Source organism: Palaemon carinicauda, chromosome 23 (genome assembly GCF_036898095.1).
Source record: "Palaemon carinicauda isolate YSFRI2023 chromosome 23, ASM3689809v2, whole genome shotgun sequence".
Taxonomy (NCBI): Eukaryota; Metazoa; Arthropoda; class Malacostraca; order Decapoda; family Palaemonidae; genus Palaemon; species Palaemon carinicauda.
In genome coordinates, this window is record NC_090747.1 from 68013252 (window position 1) to 68024303 (window position 11052).

Consider the following 11052-nt stretch of genomic DNA (forward strand, 5'->3'; position numbering starts at 1 on the left):
GTTGTCGATTAATTCTTCAACAAGATTACCCCATCGATCGCACACATTTCCACCCCATAAAGTATGCTTTGCATTAAAATCACCCATTAAAATAAAAGGGGCAGGAAGCTGATTGATCAGGTCTTGGAGGTCAGAAAGTCTAAGCCTTCTTGGATTACCAGCATGATCTAAGAGGAAAAGTTCTAAGGATGGTTCAATATATAGCAAGCATAAAGTAATTTTTTTCCCGATATGAGTTCTAACTGCACATGCCTGTAGTGGTGTATTGAGTAGGATTGTTTCAAATTTTACAGATTTGTGAATAATAAAACCTGTACCACCTTGAGCTCTTGCAGCTTGCAAAGGAGGGGATCTACAAAAATGATAATCGAGTCCAGGATTAAATGGTTTGTCACTGATCTTGGTTTCCTGTAGACAAATTACCTTCGTGTATGAGTCCCTGGTTAAAGTTTTTATTTGCTCAATGCTAGTACTTAGACCTCTGCAATTCCACTGGATGATAGACATTATCTTTTGTTATTATTTTTTTTTTGTCTCATTTGTCTTTTGGGACTTTTCAGATGAAGCCATGTAAGGCCTGGAGATGGAAGGCTTTACTAGGCCACCACTCTTCTTTTCTTTCTTTCTAGGATCTTTATAAGAGTCAACCTTAGGATCATGAGCAGTAGGGCACTTACCTGACTTAGATGAAGGTGAGGATTATGGGGACCTTTTCCTCTTTGGAAGATCTTGTTTTCCAATCTCCATCAAATCAGGTAGAGATTCTGCCTGAGACAATACATTTAAGGTGGTGGAAGCCACATTGGCTTCCTTGGAGGATTGTGCTAGAACTTCAACAGTTCGAGCACTTAACCCAGAAGGCTGGGCTACTACCTCTAGGGGAGATGCTCCTATCGGTGACAATACTTTTGGTGTGTTGGAAACCATATTGACCTCTTTGGAGGTTTGTGCTCTGGCTTTTATAGGCTGAGCACTTGACCCAGATGGCTGGGCTACTACCACTAAGGGAGATGCACCTGACGGGCCAGGTGCTGCCACTGGTCCCCCTGTGGTAGTAAGGGGTAGTGGATTATAATCTTTTGGTGGCATCTTAACCGCGCGAGCAAAATTAAGTTGCCGATTGAGTAAATGCTTTGCATAACCTACACTTATATGTTCAGCATTTGCTTTCAAGATTGCAGCTTCTTCTTTCTTGTATTCTCTACATCTTTTATCATTTGATTTATGATGATCTTTACAGTTTGCACAGGTTGTATCTCTGTTGCATTGGCCATGTTCTAACAAAGAACAGTTAATACAGATCTTCGTATTATTGCAGTACCGGGAAGGGTGACCGTACTTGAAACAATTAAAGCATTGTAAAGGCCTAGGTTTATATTCTCGAACACGTACTCTTTCATTCTCAATAATTATATAATCTGGTATAACAGGGGTTTCAAATGTTAAAACTACCATGCTTGTTTGAGGGATCTTTCTTACTTTCCAAACATTAGCAGGGCACATGTCCAGAATTTCTGGTTCTGAAAATTCATATACATCTTTATCAAAAACTACTCCTTTACCATAGCTGAAGCTCATATGTGGTTTAATATCCTAAATAGGATAAATTTCTGCAATCTTCATGCCACAAAGCATGTGAGCTTGAGTATCTGATTTTGCATTAATCAAAACAGATTGCTTACCGTATCTACTAATATCCTTACTTTTAATTAAACCAACTTTTTTTTTTGTATAAATTTACTAATCTTATAATACTGTAGTTATAATTATCTATCTTCCCAGATGCAATTATCCATGTTGGGGGCTTAGGGGTTCTTACTTCTGGAGGTCTATGCTCTATTTCTTTTTCCATCCATTCTTCTGGTTTATATACCTCTAGGTGTCTTGGTGCTTTATCACATAGAGCCCCAGAAATCAAACAATTGTCAATTTTTATGCTCTCTAAATTTTTATTTGCTTCTAAAGCAATCTCAAAACTTGAAAATGATACCCAAGCTTCCCAAAAGCCTTTACTACCATTAAGCTCCATTAAAATTTCTTTGATTGCCCCAAATCTACAGAAGGCTTCATGAATTATGTCATAGCTACAACCAATTGGTATGTTTTTTAAGTGGAGAATTTTCAGATTTTTTGTTGGATCTGGTAATGAGCCCGAACCAGAGAGTAAAGTATTACTGTCAATACAAGAATCATTTTCCACCCATGCCGATAAATTGTCCTTAACAACACTGGTCAGAGAAGTATTGTTAGAGGAATCCTTTTTATTGCCGAGTTGTCAACAGAGCTTTCCCTATTTAAACAAGCAGAAGTCGTCAACGGTGTCTGGGGTTCGCCATTTGATCCAGGGGTACGGGGAATATTAAGTTTACTCATTAATTATTTTATTGGGAGGAGGGAAGGGGTCATAATAACAATGAAAAAAAAAAGTGGAAAAAATAAAGTTTAAGGGAGAGAAAAAATTAAGACTGTCTGAAATTCCAAAGAAGACACCGTTAGCCTTTCCTGGAATTAATTTCTCCACCAATGACACCTGTGAAAGCTGCTTAATACACTCCCTACCCTACCACAAAGGGATGGTACCACTATGATTAGAGTGGCTCAAGGGTATGCCAAACCCGCTTGATGGGACAGAGCATTTCAAGAATACAATCATCCCCCCCTCTAATCATAGTGGCAGGCAAACTGGACAGAATGCCGAGAGTCCTATCTCTATGAAATCGCCAACCCCTGGAATCTGAAGGCCAAATTTCCTACGAGATAGTTCCGCGTGCCAGTATGGGAATACTGACACTCCTAGGTGTCCAAACATTTTCGGGCAGTTGGCAAGACCACCACAGCTCCCACAATTGATTTTGAAATAAAAACCGATCATGGATACAATGTCCCCTCTAAAAAAAACCTGGACAGTGAAATGGGTAAGAGAGTTTTGACAGCAAGGTTGGAGACAGCTGATAATTATGAAGGAGGAATAAGCAATAAGAAGTAATAGAAAAAGAATGAGAGAAATTTAGACTCAAACTGAGGAAAAGAAATTCCCCAGTTCGAGAGCCCTCTTGCCCGTCACAAGCCTTCAGCACGGGAATGATATGCCGTGCTGAAGCCCAATGACTTCATCAAGGCATTCTCTCGTTAAGAGGGTAGTGGATGAGGAAACCTTGTGCTTCCTACACCAAGCTCTAAAAGTCTCCCACTTGGACTGGTAGACCCTCTGTGAAGAGACCCTCCTCGCTCTGCCGATAGTTTTCGCATCTTGCGCTGAAAATCCTCTCGCTCTGACAAGCTTCTCAATAGTCTGAAGGCAGTCAGTTTGAGAGCGAGGGGGTTTTGATGATACCTCTCGAAGTGGGGTTGTCTGAGCAGCTTTGGACTTGCAGGAAAGCTTCTTGGAAAGTCCATCAACATGTCCACCACTTCCGTGAACTATTCTCTCGTTGGCCAGAAAAGGATCATTCGTCCCGAATCGAGGAGGGCAAACTTCCTGAAGACCAGATTGATGATCTTGAACGGGGGAAAGGCATGTGTCCATCCCCGTCCAATCCATCAAAAAGGCGTCCACTGCAATCGCCTCCTTGTCCGGAACCAGGGAGCAATGGTTGGGGATCCTCTTGCTCAAGTTGGAGGCGAAAAGATCTATTAGGGGTCTCCCCCACAGCCTCCAGAGACTCTGACAGACCTGTTGCTTGAGGGTCCATTCTGTGGGAAGGACCTGCTCTTTCCTGCTGAGTATGTCCGCCCTCACATTAATAGAATGCACAGTTTTTTATTATCAAAATAAACAATTACTATCGAGATAATCCAGTTTTAAGTTTATAAAATAAGCTGTAATTCTCTTTAAGAAAGTATAGATAACATACTGCGCCAGAAACAACATAAAAGAAGTTGCACCATGCTTTGAGTAGGGGCGTAAGCTACGAGTCTTGAACAAAAACATACAACACTTACAGTAAGTACAGTTAAACTGTACTGTAGTAATGTTACTATACATATATTACAGTAATATACAGTACAGTATCAGTGAGTATTAGGTTACAGTACAGTATTACTAGATAAGAACAACTTTTGTTATACAGAACAGTAAGGGGATGCGACGACTCGGTAAACTTTACCTTAGCACAATACTGTACTGTAGGCTTATTGTGTCAAGTACGTAGTGTACGTGTCCTAATGTACTGTACACTGTACATATGATTATAAACTGTTGTAGATACCAAATTTAAACAATATTAGGCAGTATTTACTGTGTTAATCATCAGCTCAGGTACCCGCTTGTGGCAAGGAGCAGTGAATTTTTAGGTTAGGAGTTAGCCCACCCTAATGTAGTATTTATTCGCGAAAATTCGCTTATCGCGCCCGTGTCTGTAACCTAACTATCCCAAATAACGAGGCTTAACTGTAAATAAAATTTCAATGTTCTTCCTTTCTTATTCTTATTACCTATACAGTGATGCCTCAGGATACGAAATTAATCCGTTCAGGATGCGGTTTCGTATCCTGATATTTTCGTATCCTGAGTCGTGTTTTACATGTAAATAGCCTAATCCGTTCCAAGCCTTATAAAAAGTCACCCTTTCTTTCATAAACACGCTAAACTGTAGTAATAAACATGCAATGCAGCCATTTCTATCATTCAATAATTAACACAACCGTTAAAAACAGCCTAATCCATTCCAGAAACCACTATGAGATTATTCAATAATGTAGTTATAGCCAAGTTATCCCCCCCAAGCCCAAAGAAAACGGTCCGTTTTCTTTACTACTGTATAAAAGTTACGGTACTGTATGTACGTAAAGCATTTAGATCAGTGAAGGTGTATTGTTACCTGTACGTACACCTAAATTAATGATTGATACCTGTACACTCTGAAAAAAAGGTTACAGTTAATTAGTGTAACAAAAAAGTTGAAACTTACCTTTTGATTGAGACGATGTCCGATAGCGAAGTCGCGGCAGAGGAGGATGGCATAAGGCAGAAAACGTAACAAGTGACAGACTACGTACAGTAATTTACACACTTAACACATTAACACTTAAACTTTACGAAATAAAAAAAATGGAAGAAATAATTAACACTTAACATTACGTATGGAAAACTATAAAATGAAAGAAAAAATTACTTTAACACTTAACGGTAACATAAAACTTAAAATTGAATTTTTTTTTTTTTGCTTTTTTATAACTTTACGTTTTTCTTATTTTCTGAATCTCTTCTACTTCTTCATCACTTTCTTTTTTCTGTTTCTTTTCTTTACTTTCACCTTCTAATTCTTCATCCCTTCCTCTTTTCTGTTTCTTTTCTTCACTTTCACCTTCGTCTTGGCCTACTAATACCGCTGGCCTCTTTAATAAGAAACTATCCATTGAAGCTTGTTTCTGCCTACTTTTCAACACATTTCTAAAATGCGTTAGGCAAACGTAATATAATACACTACGTAACATTATATAGTCTATGTATAGTAAACACTAATACAGTACAGTGCACAGTAACGAATGTTTATTAACGATAACACGTGGCGTACGAATGTACTGTATATTAACACTAAGTCAAACAAGCGAAAGCACACAATGTCTGTTAACGATACCGCGGTCCGAACGAAAAGAGAGAGAGAGAGATGAACGCCCGTGCGTAGGCAAGCTGGGATAGTTGCCGACCAATAGGAAAGCAGGATCTTATGTCGTCAGCTAGCGTCTGAGTAGGGAGATAACCAATGGGTGAGCGGGAGGCTGTAAGTGAGTCTACCCAAGTTCAAAGTCAGGCGGCGCGCGCTTTTTAAAATTACTCTCGGCGAAGAGTTGGGATCTCGTAAGGTTTTCGTATCCTGAAATTTTATCCGTATCCTGGGGCATAAAAATCTTCTAATCACTTTTCGCATCCTGAATTTTTCGTAAGCAGAAACTTTCGTATCCAGAGGTATCACTGTATCTTATATCATAATTAAATATAATTACTAACATATAGGAAATAGAAACTTTACACAGAGAGAGGGTATTCTGAAATTTATGATGTATGACTAACATTAGACAACCGACAGACAAAATCTTGCATTCGTGTATTACCGCAAGCTTTGTGTTAATGAGTTGGGCTTCACATACTATTGGGGACTACCCAAGTTTGCAGTACTATTTGTAAACCTGTTAATTTCATGAGAATTTGTTTCATTTATATTTTCTTCAACAGTGAAACTTGTTTGCATTTTTCTCAGTTCCGGAGAGATGTTATTCATAATTCTATTCCATATCGAAAGTTAACAAAATATTGAAGGTAAGTTTCTCTTAAAATAAAATTGGTTTCCCTTTTTTGACTATCTACTGATTTATTTCATTCAACCTTGGAAAAGACTGGGAATTTTATAGAGTGCTATATAGAAAGTTACTTTTTTGAGAGAAAAAAAAAAAAAACTTCTATAAGAAAAATAGTAGCACTTGAAAGTATCTTATAGTGATAAAACACAAGAAATTACTTCACAAATTTTTTGTATATAAATTTATCTTTCAAATGCCTTTCAAGTAAATCAGTTGAGAAACAAAGTAGAGAGGTTAAAGTAATCTCAAGCCAAAATTATTTTAACAGGGCAAAGTTGTGCTCTTCAAGTTACTATATTAAAGAACAGACTCAACCATAATGGGTAGATAATGTTTTAACTACGAAAACAAATTTTTCTGTGTGTATTAAATGGATGGTACAAAACCATTTCTTGTATAGACCAACTTTAAAGCTTAATTTTTCAAAAGGTGTTTACGAAATTCTTTTTAAGGGTTAAAACCCCATTAATATTTTCCCTGCTGACAAGAGAAACATGGTTATAAGGATATTTAACACAATAATGCTCGTTGTAAATTCTTACATTTCAAAACTGAACAAGATTAATGATATTTCTCAGAGTTCATCATTTAATTATGAAAATTAGTTTTAGCTATATTTTGGGGTAAAAATAAATTTCATATGAGTGTAATTGATAGTTTTGGCTGATTTGTCAGCACCATTTTTTTTTAAACAATTACACGAGCAATGTCCCTGAACATTTCAGCTTTGATATGCCAACATTTAAACTTTGGTATACTATACTTTTTCTTTCAGAGAATTTAATTTTAGGAAAGCAACTGAGTAAACTTTTGGCAACTGCAAATTGATACTGTACCAGACAATATGTAACATTTCTTAATATTGCCAACAACTTTAAAGCAAAGACAACTTTGTAAAGGTTTATTAAAAAACTACTGAACGTACATGTACTGTATGATGGCCTTTCATTCAGTCACTCATTTCATGTCTCTTACACTTAAGTATTTCATTTCAAGGTCTTTTTCAATGAAAAATCAAGATATGGTATTGTAATTAGATTAACAAATGTTGCAATTGGTGCAAAGAGGCCATTGGTTGAGCTCACAAAATAATTCTACATAATATACCAACAACAAAAATTAGTTCTTGCTGAAACTACATATGAAAAATATATCTAGGGGCCACCCTTGATACTCAACACTCAAGATTTATTACTTGTGAAACCTATATTTTGAATAAAATCTATGAGCAAGATACACCCAGAATATACAATTAGATTTTTACCATCTCTGATCCAGTATGGGCCTTACTGTGGCAAGACCCTCTTAAGGTAAAGAATTTTTAGTTAACAAAATTAAAATTGTGTAATGTCTAGAAATTTATTTTAAAAATTTCAGACTATTAAAACTGAATAAATTTAAAAAAAGGCATCCAGTTCAGGGAGCACTTAAGTTTCCAACAAATACTTCACAACCTTCCTAGCCAGGTGAGGACCATATTTTAATATACAGATCGGTACTCAACAAAAATTATGTAATTAGTTTATAAAATGAAAGTATTATACAGAACTGTCAACCTTCACTACAGAAATTACATTAAAAAAAAACTAAATTTAGATGCTACAATTACCGACAAAAGATTTTTTATCATATGGCTTTTGAAAAATCTTGAATCTTGCCATTTACTAAGTCAAACAACTACATTCACACACTTGATACACAAGTCATTGGCAGTTAATGAAATATAATTTCCATATCTAACTAACAAAACTCAACTTCACAACCTTTACCGAAAAGATTGGAACAGTTAAGATCCCTGCAAATTAAAAAAAAGAAAAGATCTTCGAAACTTACCTTGACCGATATGTCACACGTGGACGTTGGTATGGTTCCCTAGCATAGGGATCTGTTCTTCCCCCATAGTAATCCTTAGGGTAATTACTACCATAAGCATAGCCATGAGGTGCTGGGTATTGCCTACCATAAGTGGCTCCGTAACCACCATACCTGAAATTTAGGAATAGCCTTTGTTATCTTACAGTCGAGTTTCTAAATCAAAATATTCATCTCCGAGCTATGTTGACATGTTACAGAAGGTATGTATCTTCCCCTGATCCTCTTCTCTTCACATAATTTTCTAAACCTTGGCTTATTCTACAGGCTCCTGTATTGTCCCAATGTGAAGTTTGTGAATTGTAAGAAATATCACTTTACTCTTCTCTAGCTTAGCTAATTTTTGTCATTACCATCTACTATAATCTAGGATTTTTAACACTATCTCCATCATTTACATATAATAAAACCTTCTCAAGTGATTCAACTATCCACTATTGAAATATTAATACCAGTAAAAAAATACACTGAAAATTCACTTAACTAAGTCTGCTAAACTGGAAGCACCTAGCAATATTTTTAAACTGGGCACCATTACATCACGACTCTGTAGAGTAAACCTCAGTAAATTTGTGTTTCAAGTAAATGGAGTGCTGGACAAAAAGCCTGAAAGGGTTTTGTCATTCTTCCTTCTTCTATTTTTCATTTCTGTTATTCATACAATCTTATCCATTGAATCCTTATTCTGCATTATCCTATTTTCATATCTTTATTCTCTTTCTTAATTCTTATTCTCTTATATTTAATATTTTCAACTATATTTAAATTGAATTAATTTTATTCAATTCCAAAGGCTAATATGATCTCTCCAATTCTTCCCTTTTTTATTTCATATCAATTTCTGCTATTCATGCATTTTTACTGTTCATTCAGTCTATTCTTATTTATCATTATACAGTAATACACCTTTATTTCCATCTTTATTCTCTCTATTCTGGATTTTCCACTAAATTCTATCTGTATAAATTTCATTTAATGCATATTTTGAGTAGATTACACCTAATTTTATACAATTTTTTTCCCTAAAACTACAGCTTGAAGCTTTGCCAATCCCTTCCACACTTGACTGTGTGCACATATTTGTTTGTTGGTAGAAGAAAAATTTCAATAACTTGGTCTTATTTAATAAAAAAAAATTGCACTTAACTAAGAATAAATCTTTAAAGATATCTTAACATGAGAACATAAAATATGTTCAGCTCTATCCAAATTTTTCATTTTAGTTCAAACCTGCAGTCAAAACCTTGTGGTCAGAAAACAAAGGACATTGACATCAAGTCGTGAACTTTAACCTTTGAGCGCCCAAAAGTATTTTACATTCCATTTTCTACTCCCAACATCATTGGACAAATTTTACATAGAGTAATCACCAGTTTTCTCTTATTTTTTATTATCCATGCAAACAAGTTTCACAAAATACGTAACATCATACATCAATGGAAAGAAAATTTACTAGGCCATACATTAATAAATTTTGAAGTTTTATCAGGTATAGTTTTTGTACTAAGTTGAGTAAAATGTCCAAAAAATAGGCCTGGGCCTTAAAGAGCCCATCACATGGTGAAGAATTGTCACTCAAAAGGGTTAACAACCTCAGTGACTGTAAAGGAAAATTTAATTTCTGTTTGACTGTGGTGTTTAACTACCATATAGGAAATATTTTTGCAGAGAAGAATTGAACATATTTCTTTCAAAAAAAAAAAAAAAAAAAGAGAGAGAGAGAGAGAGAGAGAGAGAGAGAGAGAGAGAGAGAGAGAGAGAGAGAGAGAGAGAGAGAGAGAGAGAGAGAGATGAGAGAGAGAGAGAGAGAGAGAGAGAGAGAGATAATTTCATATCAGTTCTAAACTTCAACTGTTCTTTATATTTACAATTCAAGAGATTTAACCAAATAAATGCAAGATGTCTAAATATAAAGCATTGAAATATCAATCCTGACTTGCAAACAAATAATCATACTTAGTCATGACTATCAATTCTTCAAATTCTTCATAGCTTTATGGTTTATATGAGATGAGATTTTTAACTTTTATAGGGACATAAAAATAAGAGAACAATTTGAAAATTTCTTACCCAGGAGCTGCTTGGGGGTATGTTGCTACATATGGATCAGGTCTTTCATCTTTTCTACTGCCCCCGTGCTTATTGCCAGGGTACTCTGGCAGCTGAGGTCGTTTAGGGTCCCGCAAATAGTTGTTGAAGTAATCAACCTGGAGTTAAAATAAATAAAAAAAAAAAAAAACTGAAAAACAAATGTAAGGAGAGCAACTGCAATTGTCAAACACATTGTAACCTTGTTAGCGATCATTATGTTGCGAGACTAGTCTATGCTAAGTATCTAAAGTTAACAAGAAAATTTAAGTTTTGTGTAGTAGTATCTTGATAAAGCATATGGCAGGGTACCAAGAAGGTTAGTCTATTGGTGTTCAAGAAAGAGAGGAGTACCCGAGAAGCTTGTAAGATTAGTGAGGATGATGCATAAACAGGTAAAAATGACAAATTTATAAGCAATTTGTATTTTTTTTAATGCATACAAAACTGGAGCTTTTTATTAGGGATTACCCTTTCGGCGAGGTTGAAACTAACCATAAGACTTTTAGCGAAGTGAAATGACAAATTCGTAGATAACTTGTATTTTTCCTAACTATACAAACCTTAGCTATTTAATATGGGTTATTACTTCGGCATAGCTGAAATGACGAGCCATTAGAATTTTAACGAGGGTTTACTACCCCACCGCTAGTTAGCGGGGAGTAGGGAGGGGTAGCTTGCTACCAACCCCCCCTCACACACACCTGTGAATATTTCACTTTTCTTAGAGGTAGGACTTCACGGGGGACAGGGCTGGTGGGCAAGTTTGATTAAATAGCTAAGGTTTGTATA

The 11052-nt window shown here is 35.8% G+C and overlaps 1 long non-coding RNA gene across 3 annotated transcripts in view; it reads right to left on the reverse strand.

The window, feature by feature from the left end:
• LOC137617152 (uncharacterized) overlaps positions 1–10384 on the reverse strand; it is a 43137-nt gene extending 32753 nt beyond the window's left edge. For all 3 annotated transcript variants that reach the window (XR_011039576.1, XR_011039577.1, XR_011039578.1), the window contains exons 1-2: positions 10243–10384; positions 8134–8286 (exon numbers count right to left, since the gene is read on the reverse strand). This is a non-coding gene — a long non-coding RNA (uncharacterized lncRNA). The remainder of the gene's footprint in view (positions 1–8133; positions 8287–10242) is intronic.
• Between the last annotated feature and the right edge of the window lie 668 nt (positions 10385–11052).